Here is a 16,900-nt window from a genome sequence, read left to right on the forward strand (position 1 = left end):
CATTTAAAATCAAATGATAAGTTCAGAAACAGTAGTAGTGTCATGCATTTCCTCAAAATATTTCTGACTTCAGAATTGTATTAAGGCTACAACCACACAGGGGAATCACAGTGCAAGTTCCAGGTCTATCTAGTTAGCCTACTTTTTTAATATACATATTCTTCTCCAATAAAAACTAAAATTGTCAGTGACTTTCATTGGATCATAGATTTAGAACTAGAAGGGACCTTAGAAGTTATGGATAATAGCATATGGAATATAATCTGGGACTAAATTGTGTGGTGGGTAAAAGATGAAATGGTTTCCCCCTCCCCACCCAAGATGACATGCAATCCAATATAGGCTTTCCAAATACCGTCACACTAAACATTTTGACACCAGTTAGGTTGTAAAGAAGAACTACAACCAATGGAATGAACTACAAGAAGGAAGAAACAAAACAGAAAAAAAATGTAGGGCAAGTAGTTTGCTTCAATTTGCATTCAGACTCCATAATTCTTTCTCTGGATGTGAATTGCTGTTTCCATCATGAGCCTTTTGGAGTTGCCTCAGAGCCTGGCATTGCTGAGAATAGCCAAGTCCATCAAAGTTAGTCATCACAGATACTGTGTGTCTGTAACATAAAATGTTCTCCTGGTTCTGATCCCCTCACTCAGCATCAGATCATGTAAGTCTTTCCAGGTTATTATGAAGTCTGTCTGCTCTTCATTTCTCATTTCACAATATTATCCCATTACATTCATATACCACAATTTGTTTTGCCATTTCCCAATTGATGGGTATCCCCTTGATTTCCAATTCTTTACCACCCCAAAAGAGCAGCTATAGATATTTTTGAAAATGTGTGTCCTTTTCCCCCTTGTATGGTTTCTTTGGGATATAGCCTTAGCAGTGGTGTTGCTTGGGTCAAAGGGTATGCACATTTTTATAGCCCTTTGGGAAAAGTTCCAAAGTGCTCTCCAGAATGGCTGGATCAGTTCACAACTCCACCAGCAATGTAGTAATGCTTCAATTTTCCCATATCCTCTCCAGCATTTATAATTTTCCTGTTTTGTCATGTTAGCTAATCTGACAGCTGAGATGTGGTACCTAAGAATTGTTTTGATTTTCTTTTGTCTAGTCAATACTGATTTAGAACATTTTTATATGACTATAGATAGTTTTAATTTCTTCATCTGAAAAATATCTGTTCATACTCTTTGACCATTTATCAGTTGGGGAATGACTCGTATCCTTATAAATTTGACCCAGTTCTCTGTATATTTTAGAAATGCGGCCTTTATCTGAGACACTGGTTGTAAAAATTCTTTCCCAATTTTCTGCTTCCTTCTAATCTTGATTGCCTTGGCTTTGTACCAAAACTTTTCAATTTAACATAATCAAAATTAACCATTTTGCATTTCATAATTCTCCCTATCTTTTGTTTTGTTATAAATTCTTCCCTTCTCCTTAAATCTGACAGGTAAACTATTCCTTGCTCTCCCAGGTTGCTTAGAGTATCAACATTTATATGTAAATGGTGAACCCATTTTGACTTTATCTTGGTATATGTTGTGAGATATTGGACTATGCCCACTTTCTGCTATACTATTTTCAAGTTTTCCCTGCAGTTTTTGTCAAATAGTGGGTTCTTATTCTAGAAACTAGATTTTTTATCAAAAATCTATCAAAAAGTAGATTGCTATAGTCATTGACTGCTGTGTCTTCTGTACCTAACATATTCCACTGATACACCACTGTATTTCTTAGCCAGTACCAAGTAGTTTTAATGACTGCTGCTTTATAATACAGTTCAATATCTGGTATGGCTAGGCCATCTTCCCTAGCATTTCTTTTCATTAATTCCCTTGACATTCTGGACCTTTTGTTCTTCCAGATGAAATTTGTTATTATTTTTTCTAGATCTATAAAATAATTTTAGTTGTTTAATTGGTATGGCACTAAATAAGTAAATTAACTTAAGTGAAATTGTCATTTTTATTATATTAACTTGACCTACCACAAGGAACTGATATTTTTTCCAATTATTTAAATCTGACTTTATTTGTATGAAAAGTGTTTTCTAATTGTCTTCATGTAGTTCCTGGGTTTGTTTTGGCAGGTAGACTCCCAAATATTGTATAATTTCTACAGTAATTTTAAATTGAATTTCTCTTTCTATCTCTTGCTGTTCAGCTTGTTAGTAAAGTATAGGAATGCCAAGGATTTATGTGGGTTTATTTTATATCCTGAAACTTTGCTAAAGTTATGTATTATTTCAAGTAGTTTATTACTTGATTCTCTAGGATTTTCTCAGTGTATCATCATATCATCTGCAAAGAGTGATAACTTAGTTTCTTCTTTGCCTATTCTAAGTCATTCACAATCTTTTTCTTCTCTTATTGCTAAAGTTAACAATTCTAGTACCATATTGAATAACAGTGGTGATAATGGACATCCTTGTTTCAATCCTGATCTTACTGGAAATGCATCTAGCATATCCCCATTACATATAATGCTTGCTATTGGTTTTAAGTAGATGCTGTTTATAATTTTAAGGAAGGTTCCATTTATTCCTCTGGTTTCTAGTACTTTTAATAGGAATGGGTATTATATTTTGTCAAAGGATTTTTCTGCATCTACTGAGGTAATCATATTATTTCTACTAGGGTTGTTGTTGATATGATCAATTATGCTGATAGTTTTACTGATATTGAACCTTGTATTCCTGGAATAAATCCTACCTGGTCATAGTATATTATTCTTGAGATAAGTTGCTGTAATTATTTTTCCTAATATTTTATTTAAAATTTTTGCATCTATATTCATTACGGAAATTGGTCTATAATTTTCTTTCTCTGTTTTGACTCTACCCTGTTTAGGTATCAGTACCATATTTGTGTTATAAAAAGAATTTGGTAGGACTCCACCTATTTTCCCAAATAGTCTATAAAGTATAGGAATTAATTGTTCTTTAAATGTTTGATAAAATTCACATGTAAAACCATCTGGCCCTGGAGAATTTTTCCTAGGGAGTACATTGATAGCTTATTAAATTTGTTTTTCTGAGGGAGGGTTATTTAAGTATTTTATTTCCTCTTCTGTTAATCTGCACAATTTATATTTTTGTAAATGTTCATCCATTTCCTTAAGATTGTCAAATTCATGGGCATACAATTGGGCAAAATAGAAACTAATTATTGTTTTAATTTTCTCTTCATTGGAGGTGAATTCACCCATTTCATTTTTGATACCAGTAATTTGGTTTTCTTCTTTTTTTTAATCAGATTGACCAAAGGTTTATCAATGTTATTGTATTTTTTTAAATAAAAACAGCACTTAGTTTTGTTTATTAGTCCAATAGTTTTTTTATTTCAATTTTATTAGTCTCTCCTTTGGTTTCCAGTATTTCTAATTTAGTATTTAATTGGGGATTTTCAATTTGTTCTTTTTCTAGCTTTTTCAGTTTCATGCCCAATTCATTGATCTCCTTTCCTCTCTTTTATTCATGTAAGTATTCAGAGATATAAAACTTCCCCTAAGAATTGCTTTCGCTACATCCCGTAAATTTTGGTCTCATTATCCCAACGTTGTCATTCTCTTGAATGAAGTTATTGGTTATTTCTAAGATTTGTTGTTTGACTCACTCTTTATTATTAGATTATTTAATTTCCAATTAATTTTTAGTCTATCTTTCCATGGTCCTTTATTACAAATTATTTTGATTGCATTGTGATCTGAAAGGAATACATTGACTACGTCTTCCTTTCTGCATTGGATTATGAGGTTTTAATGCTCTAATACTTGGTGAATTTTGGTGTATGTGCTACGTACTGCTGAGAAAATGGTATATTCCTTTCTATCCCCATTCAGTTTTCTCCAGAGATCTATGAAATCTACCTTCTCTAAAATTCTATCCACCTCCTAAACTTCTTTCTTGTTTATTCTAAGGTTAGATTTATGAAGTTCAGAGAGGGAGAGGTTGAGGTCCCCCACTAGTATAGTTTTGCTGCCTATTTCTTCCCGCAACTCCCTTAACTTCTCCTGGAAGCATTTGTATGCTATGGCACTTGGTGCATATATGTTAAGTAATGATTACTTCATTGTTTATGGTGCCTGTTAGCAGGATATACTTTCCTTCCTTATCTCTTTTAATGAAATCTATATTTCCTTTTGCTTTGTCTGAAATTAGGATTGCTGCTCCTGCTTTTTTTACTTTAGCTGAAGCATAATATATTCTGCTCCACATTTTTACCTTTACCCTGTGTGTGGCTGTGTTTCAGATGTGTTTCTTGTAAACATATTGTAGGATTACGGTTTTTAATCCATTCTGCTATCCACCTCTGTTTTACAGGAGAGTTCATCCCATTCACATTCACAGCTATGATTCCTGTCTGTGCCTTTCTCTCCATCCTATTCTTTGCCCTGCCCCCGTTATGCTTTTATTTCTCCATTCTTCCTTCTCCCTCTCAAAAGAGTTTTGCTTTTGATGACTGCCTCCCTCAATTTTCTCTTCCCATCAGCCTCCCTCCCATATGTTACCCTTTTCCCTTACTACTTCTTCCCTTCCTTCTAACCACCACCCCCTTTTCTTTGCCCTTTCCCCTCCTGCTGCCTGTAGGACAAGTTAGATTTCTATACTTAAAAGAGTATGTTATTCCCTCCTTGAATCAAATGCAATAAGTAAAGCTGAAACACTGCTCATCTCCCTCCCTTCTTTCCCTCTACTATAATGTGTTTTTGTGCCTTTTCATGTGATATAATTTACCCTTTTCTGCCTCTTCCTTTCCTCTTCTCCCAGTAAAATCCCTTTGCATCCCTTAGTTAGGAATTCTTATCATCACATCAGTTAATTTATACCCACACCCTCTATCCATGTATATCCATTTTAAATGCCATAATAAATATACCATTCTCAAGATTAACAGGTATTGTCCTCCCATATAGGAATGTAAACAGTTCTGCCTTAGTAATAAGGTTTTTTTTTCTATTTTTTCCCATTTACCTTTTTATGCCTCTCTTGAGTCCTATATTTGCAGATCAATTTTTCCATCTCTCTGGTGTTTTCATCAGGAAGGTCTGGAAATCCATTATTTCACTGAATGTCAATTTCTCTGCCTGAAAAACAATGCTCAATTTTGCTGGGTAGTTGATCCTTGATTACAGTTCAGTCTCATTTGCCTTACAGAATATCATATTCCAATACCTCCAATCTTTTAATGTAGAAGCTGCAAGATCCTGTGTGACCCTGACTGTAGTTCTTTGATGTTTGAATTATTATTTTTTAGCTGCTTGTAGTATTTTCTTCTTCATCTGATAATTCTGGAATTTGACTACAATATTCCTTGGTGTCTTCAATTTGGGATCTCTTTCAGGAGGTGATCAGAAGATTATTTCAATGACTATTTTGCCTCTGGTTCTAGGGCCGCAGAGCAAATTTCCTTGATGATTTCTTGGAAAATGCTGTCTAGGTTCTTTTTTTTAATCATGGCTTTCTGGTAGACCAATAATTCTTAGATTTTCTCTCCTGGATCTCTTTTCCAGGTCAGTTGCTTTTCCAATGAGATATTTTACATTCTCTTCTATTTTTTTCATTCTTTAGATTTTGTTTGACTAATTCTTGATGCCTCATAAAGTCATTAGCTTCTACTTGCCCAATTCTAATTTTTAATGAATTATTCTCCTCAGTTAGCTTTTGTAACTCCTTTATTTGTAACTCCTTTTGTAACTCGTCAATTTTTCCCTTTAAGGAGTTATTTTCTGCAGATAGGCTCTATAGCTCCTTATCCATTTGGACAATTTTAATTTTTAAGAAATTGCTGTCTTCAGTGATTTTTTTTTATTTTGTCATTTGTGTACATTAAAAACAATTAATCAAATAAGGCCAACTTTTTTTTACTTTTTTATTTAATATTTTTAGTTTTCAGCATTGATTTTCACAAGAGTTTGAATTACAAATTTTCTCCCCATTTCTACCCTCCCCCCCCACTCCAAGGTGGAATATATTCTGGTTGCCCCATTCCCCAGTCAGCCCTCCCTTCTGTCACCCCAGTCCCCACCATCCACTTTTCTCTCGCTTTCCTGTAGGGCAACATAGATTTCTATGCCCCATTGCGTGTATATCTTATTTCCCAGTTGCATGCAAAAACATTTTTTTGAGCATCTGTTTTTAAAACTTTGAGTTCCAAATTCTCTCCCCTCTTCACTCCCAACTCACCCTCCCTAAGAAGGCAAGCAATTCAACATAGGCCACATGTGTATCATTATGTATAACCCTTCCACAATACTCATGTTGTGAAAGACTAACTATATTTTGCTCCTTCCTATCCTATCCCCCGTTATTCAATTTTCTCCCTTGACCCTCTCCCTTTTCAAAAGTATCTGCTTTTGATTACCTCCTCCTCCATCTGCCCTCCCTTCTATCATCCCCCCCCCATTATTTATCTCCTTCCTCCTTCTTTTCTGTGGGGTAAGATGCCCAACTGAGTGTGTATGTTATTGCCTCCTCATGTCAAATCTGATGAGAGCAAGATTCACTCATTGCCCCTCACCTGCCCCCTCTTCCCTTCCAACAAACTGCTTTTTCTTGCCACTTTTATTCGAGATAATTTACCACATTCTATCTCTCCATTTCATCCTCTCTCAATATATTCCTCTCTCATCCCTTAATTTGATTTTATTTTTTTTAGATATCATCCCTTCATATTCTACTCACCCTGTGCCCTCTGTCTGTGTATATATATATACATATGTACATATATACATTCCCTTCAGCTACCCCAACACTGAGGTTTCATGAATCATACACATCATCTTTACATGTAGGAATGTAAACAAAATAGTTCAACTTTAGTAAGTCCCTTATGATTTCTCTTTCTTGTTTACCTTTTCCTGCTTCTCTTGATTCTTGTGTTTGAAAGTCAAATTTTCTATTCTGCTCTGGTCTTTTCACTGAGAAAGCTTGAAAGTCCTCTACTTTGTTGAAAATCCATATTTTGCCTTGGAGCATGATACTCAGATTTGCTGGGTAGATGATTCCTGGTTTTAATCCTAGCTCCATCAACCTCCAGAACATCATATTCCAAGCCCTTCAATCCCTTGAATTAGAAGCTTCAAGATCTTGTGTTATTCTGATTGTGTTTCCACAATACTCATATTATTTCTTTATGTCTGCTTGCAGTATTTTCTTCTTGATCTGGGAGCTCTGTAATTTGGCAAAAATGTTGCTAGGGGGTTTCTTTTGGGGATCTTTTTCAGGAGGCAATCAGTGGATTCTTTGAATATCCATTTTACCCTTTTTCTCCAGAATATCAGGACTCCTTGATAATTTCTTGAAAGATGATATCTAAGCTCTTTTTTTTTGATCATGGCTTTCAGGTAGTCCAATAACTTTTAAATTGTCTCTCCTGAATCTGTTTTCCAGGTCAGTGTATTTTTTTCTTTTTCTTTTTTAATTTATTTAATATATTTAGTTTTCAGCATTGATTTTCACAAAAGTTTGGATTACAAATTTTTCCCCATTTCTACCCTCCCCCCACTCCAAGATGGCATATATACTGGTTACCCCATTCCCCAGTCAGCCCACCTTTCTGTCACCCCACTCCCCTCAATCGCCCTTTCCCTTCTTTTGTAGGGCAAGATAAATTTCTATGCCCCATTGCCTGTGTATCTTTTTTCCTAGCTGCATGAAAAAACTTTTTTGTTGTTGTTGTTTTTGAACATCTGTTTTTAAAAGTTTGAGTTCCAAATTCTCTCCCCTCTTCCCTCCCCACCCACCCTCCCTAAGAAGGCAAGCAATTCAACATAGGCCACACGTGTATCATTATGTAAAACCCTTCCACAATATTCATGTTGTGAAAGGTTAACTATGTTTTGCTCCTTCCTAACCTATCCCCCTTTATTGAATTTTCTCCCGTGATCCTGTCCCTTTTCGAAAGTGTTTGTTTTTGATTACCTCCTCCCCCCATCTGCCCTCCCTTCTATCATCCCCCCTATTTTATCTTCTTCCTCCTTCTTTCCCTGTGGGGTAAGATACCAAGTTGAGTGTGTATGGTATTCCCTCCTCAGGTCAAATCTGATGAGAGGAAGATTCACTCATTCCCCCTCACCTGCCCCCTCTTCCTTTCCTGCAGAACCACATTTTCTTGCCACTTCTATGTGAGATAATTCACCCCATTCTATCTCTCCCTTCCTCCCTCTCTCAGTATATTCCTCTCTTATCCCTTAAATTGATTTTATTTTTTTAGATATCATCCCTTCATATTCAACTCACCCTGTGCCCTTTGTGTACACACACACACACACACACACACACACACACACATATATATATACCTACACATATACATACATAGAAACACACACACACATATATATATGTGTATATATATATATATATGCATATTCCTTTCAGCTACTGTGATATTGAGGTTTCATGAATTATACACATCATCTTTACATGTAGGAATGTAAAGAAAACAGTTCAACTTTAGTAAGTCGCTTATGATTTCTCTTTCTTGTTTAACTTTTCATGTTTCTCTTGATTGTTGTGTTTGAAAGTCAAATTTTCTATTCAGCTCTGGTCTTTTCACTGAGAAACTTTGAAAGTCCTCTATTTTTTTGAAAATCCATATTTTGCCTTGGAGCACAATATTCAGTTTTGCTGGGCAAGTGATTCTTGGTTTTAATCCTAGCTCCATTGACCTCTGGAGTATCATATTCCAAGCCCTTCAATGCCTTAATGTGGAAGCTGCCAGATCCTGTGTTATCCTGATTATTTTTCCACAATATTCAAATTGTTCCTTTCTGGCTGCTTGCAGTATTTTCTCCTTGATCTGGGAGCTCTGGAATTTGGCAACAATATTCCTGGGAGCTTTCTTTTTGGGATCTATTTGAGGAGGTGGTCTGTGGATTCTTTCAATTTCTATTTTACCGTCTCGCTCTAGAATATCAGGGCAATTCTCCTTGATAATTTCTTGAAAGATGATATCTAGGCTCTTTTTTGATCATGGCTTTCAGGTAGTCCAATAATTTTTAAATTATCTCTCCTGGATCTATTTTCTAGGTCGGTGGTTTTTCCAATGAGATATTTGACATTGTTTTCCATTTTTTCATTCCTTTGGTTCTGTTTTATAATACCTTGATTTCTCATCAAGTCACTAGCTTCCACTTGCTCCAATCTAATTTTTAGGGTAGTATTTTCTTCAGTGGTCTGTTGTACCTCCTTTTCCATTTGGCTAATTCTGCCTTTCAAGGCATTCTTCTCCTCATTAGCTTTTTGGAGCTCTTTTTGCCATTTGAGTTAATCTGTTTTTTAAAATGTTATTTTCTTCAATATTTTTTTCAGTCTTTTTTTTGGGTCTCCTTTAGCAAGTCATTGACTTGTTTTTCATGGTTTTCTTGCATCATTCTCATTTCTCATCCCAATTTTTCCTCTACTTCTCTAACTTGCTTTTCTCACTCCTTTTTGAGCTCTTCCATGGTCTGAGACCAGTTCATATTTTTCTTGGAGGCTTTTGGTGTAGGTTCTTTTATGTTGTTGACTTCTTCTGGCTGTATGTATGTTTTGCTCTTCTTTGTCATCAAAGAAAGATTCCAAAATCTGAGCCTGGACCTGAGTCCATTTTCACTACCTGGCCATATTCCCACACAACCACTTGACCCTTGAGTTTTCCTTTGGGGTATGAGTGCTTGTAGAGAGTACTTTTTTCCCAAGCTTGAGGGCCTGCACTGCTGTCTTCATAGCTTTTTCTACAAAGCAAGCTCTGTCACACCAGCGCTCCTCCTCCCCCAAGAACCACCAACCGGGACTGGATTCAGATCTGGGCAGGCTCTGCATTCCCGCTCAGATCTGCCACTTAATTCCTCCCACCAGGTGGACCTGGTGCCAGAAGCAACTGGAACTGTAGTTCTGTAGCTCTGCTACACCTCTGTTGCCCCCAGGGCGGTGGCTGAACCATGAACTCTTTTCACTCTGTCCCCACAGATTCTTCCCAGTAACCGTCTCTGTTGTCTTTGGTGTTTCTGGGTTGAGAAGTCTGGTAACTACCACAGCTCACTGATTTAGGGCACTAGGGCCTTTTCTACCTGCTGGTCTGGTTGGTCTGGGTGCGCCCCATGCTGGGCTCTGCTCCACTCCACTTCCAGCTCTGTACAATAGACCTTACCCAGCAACCATCCAGGCTGTCCTGGGCTGGAGCCCTGCTTCCCTCTGCTATTTTGTGGGTTCTGCAGTTCTAGAATTTGTTCAGAGCCATTTTTATAGGTGTTTGGAGCGTCTTGTGGGAGAGCTTTAGGCCAGTCCCTGCTTTCCAGCTGCTATCTTGGCTCCACCGCAAGACCAACAAATTTTAAAAGGAACAACACAACATCTGATTTTTATTTGAATGAAAGATGAGAAACTTCCCAAGTTTGGAGGGGGAAGTGAACAGGTGTATTCCTCTGAAATCAGAAATGGAGGGCCCCACTTCACCCAAGTGTCTATAAATAATCAAGGGAATATTGAAACAATAACTGATCAATTCGTATGGAGTAAATTTTCAGATAAGACATATGTGTTGCTAGAGATGTACAAGTATTAAAGAAAACTCTGCATCAATCTTTGGATCTTACTGGATTTCTGGTTAGCATAACCCAAGTACTTGGTTAAGAGTCTCTAAGCAGCAGGTAGAGTTGATCCAGCTTTCCAGCCATTCCAGGCTAGGTTCAAAGAGTACAATAAGGCTTTCTCCCAGTTCCAACAATTAAATTTTTCTCACAAGACAGAATTTGCATTAGACTCATAATGAAATAGAAAGAGAACTGAGGTAGCTCTAAAATTGAGTCACAAGATGGAGTCAGTGTGGTTCCCCCAATTCCCACAATTAACCACTTGCTGTTCTAATCCCTTCAAGGCTATCAATAGTAATTTTTCAAGCAAATAATAATTCTCTATGATTATTAAAACATTACAGCAATAGTTTATAAAGTTTTTGAATGTGAGGATCCCTTTTTAACATCAAAAATGTTCACAAGTTCCCAAATGGCATTATTTGAATTATCAGTAACTGTTGGTTGAAAAAAATTGGTTATTAAAAAAAAATTATTCTGATGGAAACATTTTTAATGAATCTATATTTTTTAAAAAGAGTACTGTGCCTGGAATCAGGAATATCTAAGTTCAAATCTGGACTTAGACACTTACTAGTTATGTGGCCCTGGGAAAATCACTTAACTTTGTTTGCCTCGGTTTTCTCATCTGTAAAATGAGGTGGAGAAGGAAATGGTATCTTTGCCAAGAAAACCCCAAATGGGATCACAAAGAGTCAGAAACAACTGAAACAACAGAACAAAAATACTTTTAAAACAACAGTATCAATATACTGCAAATACAATAATACATATTTATTCGAAACAAAAAATATTTTTTCAAGAGTTGGGGTAATTGTTAAAGATTTCAGAGATTAGAAATATGATGGAAGTGATGAGAATTAACATTCATAACTTTAATTTTTCAACTTTGTTTTCCACAACCAGATTATTTCAGTAATTAGATACCAATTCCAACATTGCAGAGAGAAAAAAAAATCCACTTGCACACATATGTTGTGGGAGAAAATATTGTTCTTCATAGTTTGTTCATCTTGTTCTGGGCACTCAGAAAGAAGAAGGAACCAAGAACTGATACTTGCATGTAAAAAAAAGTTTTTATTTTAGTTCAATTCTCTTCAAGTAAAGTCAAGTCAAATGTATTGAGTAAGTATTATTTGTTAGAAACTATGCTAGATGTTGGGAATAGAAAGAGAAAAATAAATCCATTACTGCCTTCAAAGATTTTATTTTCTATGAAGATAAAACAAGCAAATAAAAAAATGTCAATTAATAAATGAGTAGTCATAACAGCAAGCATTTCTATAGCACTTTCAAGTTTGCAAAGTACTTTAAAATATCATCTTATTTTATCTCCACAACACTGAGTTAGATGCCTTATCGTCCCCATTTTACAAAGAGGAAAGGGGAAGAAAGAGCTTACATAATTTGCCTGGTTTACATACCTAGGAAGTGTCTGAGGTCAGAATCAAACTCAGGTCTTTCTGATTTCATGTCAATCACTTATCCACCATGCCACCTAGCTGCCTCAACTCGTACAGGTATGAGTAAGAACCGAATTTATCCAAAGTAAATACCAAACATTTGAAGTGGGGGATTAAAGTGATTTGTTTTAAAAAATCCATTTGTTATAAAACAGGAATAATAAAAAATAATTAACATGTAGCAAGTTATCCTGCATATTTGAAGTGAAATGTTTAATGCCCACATGGATCAAGGATCCCTTAAAATAACTCTGTGCCTCCTCAGAGATCCATTGTTCAAAGGCAAGGATTCATTGTTTTAGAAAGCTTTAATGATCTGTCTCTGTGATTCTTTCTTGGCAACTTTCAAGCAACATCAGCCTCTTGTTGTTTCCCTTACAGACTTCTGGTTTCTAATTTGGGAATAATATATTTTAACAGACTCTACAGGTGAAAGGTGATTATATAGCTCTTCTTGCTAGAAGTAATTGAAAATGTGACTCTACCACTACATAATTCTGAGTATCATGTTTATAGGAATTCTGAATAATGTAGTTTAAGTGCTGGTCACCTTCTGCACTTTAAATATAAACCTTGAGATGTTCAAAATTTTATATGTACATATATATATATACACACACATAGACATATATATACTTATACATACATGCATTCATATACATATATGTACACACACATATATATGTGTTTGTGTGTATATGTGTAATATATATGTATATATATGTGTGTGTGTGTGTATATATATATATATATATATATATATATATATATATATAATAGTTTCAAGGATATGAACAGAAGGTTGGAGATCTTGAGCTTTGATGAGTATCAGAGTTTCTTATCCAATACCCTAATTTTAAAAATAAATAAACTCAGGCCAATTTATTTTAAGTGATTCGTCCTAGGCTATGCATGTAGTAAGTGGAAGAGCCTAGCTGTGAATACAAGTCCAGTGGTTCCAAGTTCAATGTTCATTCCACTACCTCACAAAATTTGCTGATAGTGTCCCAATGTACTAGTAAAGATGGATTTGTCTGATGTAAATTGTCAATGAAAGAAATAGGTGTTGGGCAAAAGTGTTTTACCAAAAGAATGGAGAATGTAAAAATGTTTATCAATTAAAATGATGTATGATAGAAGTCTTAAAAACTCACATCTACAAATTGACATAGCCATACTTCTCTAAAATGTATGGGAAATTATGAAATGATGTCATGTCCTGAATGTATTCATTCTGAAGCCAAAATACCCATGCGCTAACTCTTTGAGTATTTATATTTGAATGTTTCTTTTCATTATTTGAGAATTAGGATAGCTAAAAAGACATGCTACATGTAAATTCCAAATAATATTATTGGACATCTTACAGGTAATTGACATTAGAAATTAACAAACTGCTTATAAATTGATACTATATGGTCAAAAGTAGTTGACTTTTGACAAAAGTTATTTTTTTCTCTATTTTGAGATAAAAATATCAACTATCTGAGAACAACTAAATTAATTAGCCAATTGACTATATCATGAATAATCATCCAAAAGACACATTTGTATTTTTTTTGAAAGTCACATCTGGTGTATGAATAGAACTTTTGTATATTATTACACGTAATCTTCACTATCTCCCTTCCTACTACTATGAAATAGCTGATAATGGTGGTAAATTATGGTATTTCCACTATATAGCTAGAGAGAAATTCTGACTAGCTGTAGTAGCAATTTAGATTTGAAGATCTTTCTCACCCATTAATAGGCCATGGGACCTACTTACATCACAGGAAGCCTAAGTCACATGTGGTGGGTGGAGCTTCCTGACAGGAAAAGGAAGTTATGTCATAGGAAAAGAAGAGAGAGAGAGAGAGAGAGAGAGAGAGAGAGAGAGAGAGAGAGAAAGAGAGAGAGAGAGAGGGAGAGCTGTTATGGCTGTTAATGACTGTTGTGACTATTAGAGTTGAGGTAATGAAAGTGGACCTCTGATAGCTGAACAGACTGACTTAGTTGTACTGTGAGTTTGTTTTTGGGAAGACGCCAGCAGGGGGTCAGATAGGTTTTGGGATGGCGAAGTTCCGTGTTGTGATATTATTTATCAGATGCTTCACTGCTGTGATGAATTGGGCAGATGGCTTATGGAATATGGTCCTCTGGTGTCTGAATAAATAGTTTACTTCTCCTACCTTCTATGTGGAGAGTCTCATATACTTTGTGATACAGAACCATATAGGCATTTTGACAACTATCATCTACATTGTTATTATTGCCTTACTGATACACTAGCCAAGGGCTACAAGTGTGAAATGTAGCATACTAAGGTGTCAAACTGTGACTCTTGAATTCTTATCCATTATTCTTTCTATTCAATTATTACTGTTCCACATAGCAAGCGAATTCTGAATACTGATTGACATTGCAGGGAACTTAACATTAACCATAGAAAAGGAAACAACTTTGAAAAAAGCTGTTACTATGTGAAAAAATAGTACGGAGGAGGAGAAAAAAGAGAAGGGAAAAAAGGAGGAGAAGGGTAAAGAGGAAGAGGAAAAAGGATAAGGGGAAGAGGAAAAGGGAAAGAGGAGAGAGAGGGGGAAGAGGAGGAGGAGAAGGAGGAAAGAGAAGAATTAAATGATATTCTTTATTACAAGAGTATGTCTTTATTTCTTCTACTGTTCTTTACTCATAAATATCTCTGCAAGCATATAAAATATTGAAGAATAGAAAAAGAACATGGGCTTTCTTTTTTGTTAGCATAAGAATCAGAGCTTGACACAGTGGAATTACTCTTCTTAGTTATTTTTTAAATGATCTTATTGATTTATCTGTAAAACTTCCAGATCAAGCAAAATGATGGATTGCTACAAACTGAATGTACTGGCATGGTCCAAGTGTCTTGGCTATACAGACAATCCCTTCATTTTACAGAGAATGAATTTGAAGTGCACAGTCACACAAATCTTTACATGAGTCAAGAACCAGAAGCAGAGTCCATTTCACCTAACTTCCAGATGAGGAATTTTTCAATTACAAATCTTCCTAGTCGTCATCTAATTTCTTCTAACCCACCCTCATAGTTGATGTCTTTAGATTCATGTACCTCAGTCTTTAATTCAAATGTCTTCAGTGGCTCTATTTTTTCCTGATAAAATATCAAATTTATTACCCCAGAACTCAAAACTATCTGCACTGTATTGCCAATTTCTGCTTTATAACATTTCATGTTACTTCTCTCTTAAATTCTATTTTTCAGGCAAGGATTCATTAAATAATTTTTTTTAGTTAGAGGAAAGGGGCAGTTCCATAGATGTCAAAAGAGCTGAAGCCCTACATTATGACAATTTTCCGCTGGAAAAGATGGGATATAATGGGATCAAGGTTTCATGTAGAAGGGTTTTCTTGATAAGGAGAAAATTTTTCTTTTCAAGTGAAACAGAGGTGAAGGAAAATCAAGTAGGTGAATACATCTTGATGTGAGTTAAGTAGGAGGGGTTAGAAGAATGTGCTATTTGCAAATGGCCTCTATTCTTTTCAGTGAAGTATGAGGCAAGGTCTTCAGCTGTTATAGTGGAGATGGGTAAGCCATGGGAAACTTGTAGAGGGAAAAAAAAAATAGAACTTTTGCTGAGTGAGATAGGGAATCAATTAGGGAGGTGTAAAGTGATTGCCTTGCTGTAATGATGACCCAGTTAAATTTGTATTGAACCCAACCAGCATGGTTCCATAATTTTCTTCACCTACAATCATTTACATGTAAATAGGAATGAAGGCAGAAGATGGTGGAAGTAATCTAAGGTTAAAATTTGGAAAGGTATGATTACTTATATGATAAAGGGACAACGGAGTTAATTGTAGAAGGTAGAGTAGAATTGAACTAGCCAACTGAGGGTACCACATGAGGAAAGATGGATAATATAGCCAAGGCAGGTGTCATGCTCTAGGAAAAACCTGAAGGATGGAATGATTGGAGGTCATAATGAGTATGAAGAGTAATGTTAGGATTCATAAAGAAGAGGTTATGGTAGAATTTTCTTTATTTTGTGGTTTTATGAACATTTTGTTTTATTTTTTCTAATTACATGTAAAAACAATTATAATATTTTTTCAAAAATTTTCAGTTCTAAGTTCTCTTCCTCTCTTTCCCCCCTTCCCTGAGACAGTAAGCAATTTGATATAAGTTATGTATGTGCAATTATGCAAAACATATTTCCATATTAGTCATGTTGTGAAAGAAAACACAGACCGAGAAAAAAAACCACAATAAATAAAGTGAAGAGTAATCTGCATTCATTGTGCATCTGGGGTGGGAATAGAGAAGTAAACATAGGAATAGAATAGATTGAGGAACTAGGAAATTTGGGTATTTGAGGGATAATCAATATTTATGTTGAAGTCCTTTGGTGTAAGGGCAGGAATTAAATTATGGTGGAGGTAAAGGTCATGAGCCAGGCACAAATGAAAAAATGAGAGCATCTTGGGAAGCTATCATAATCTTGATTGGATGGCAAAGTTATATTGAAGAACTTCAAAAGAGGAGAGGTTACTAAGTAGTAGTGAAAGAGGGAAAGTCTGCAAGTAACCATGAGGAGCAAGGAGTATCCCATTTGTACCATCAAAATTTTCATCAGTAAGTTGGGTGGGGGTGCTATGAATGAAAATACTACTAGTATTGAAAAGAGTAGTCAGGGATGTTATGTCATCAGGAAGGAGCCAGGTCCCTGAGCCAGAAAACTTTGAGAAAGTGAAAAAAAGAAAATATTTAAGTTGAAAGCTAATTTAACCAAAAAACAGTTATTCTAGAAATTTTAGTGGGAAAATAGGAAGAAAATAACTCTTTGAAAACTATAATTGAGCAAGAGGAA

Source organism: Trichosurus vulpecula, chromosome 4 (assembly GCF_011100635.1).
Source record: "Trichosurus vulpecula isolate mTriVul1 chromosome 4, mTriVul1.pri, whole genome shotgun sequence".
NCBI lineage: Eukaryota > Metazoa > Chordata > Mammalia > Diprotodontia > Phalangeridae > Trichosurus > Trichosurus vulpecula.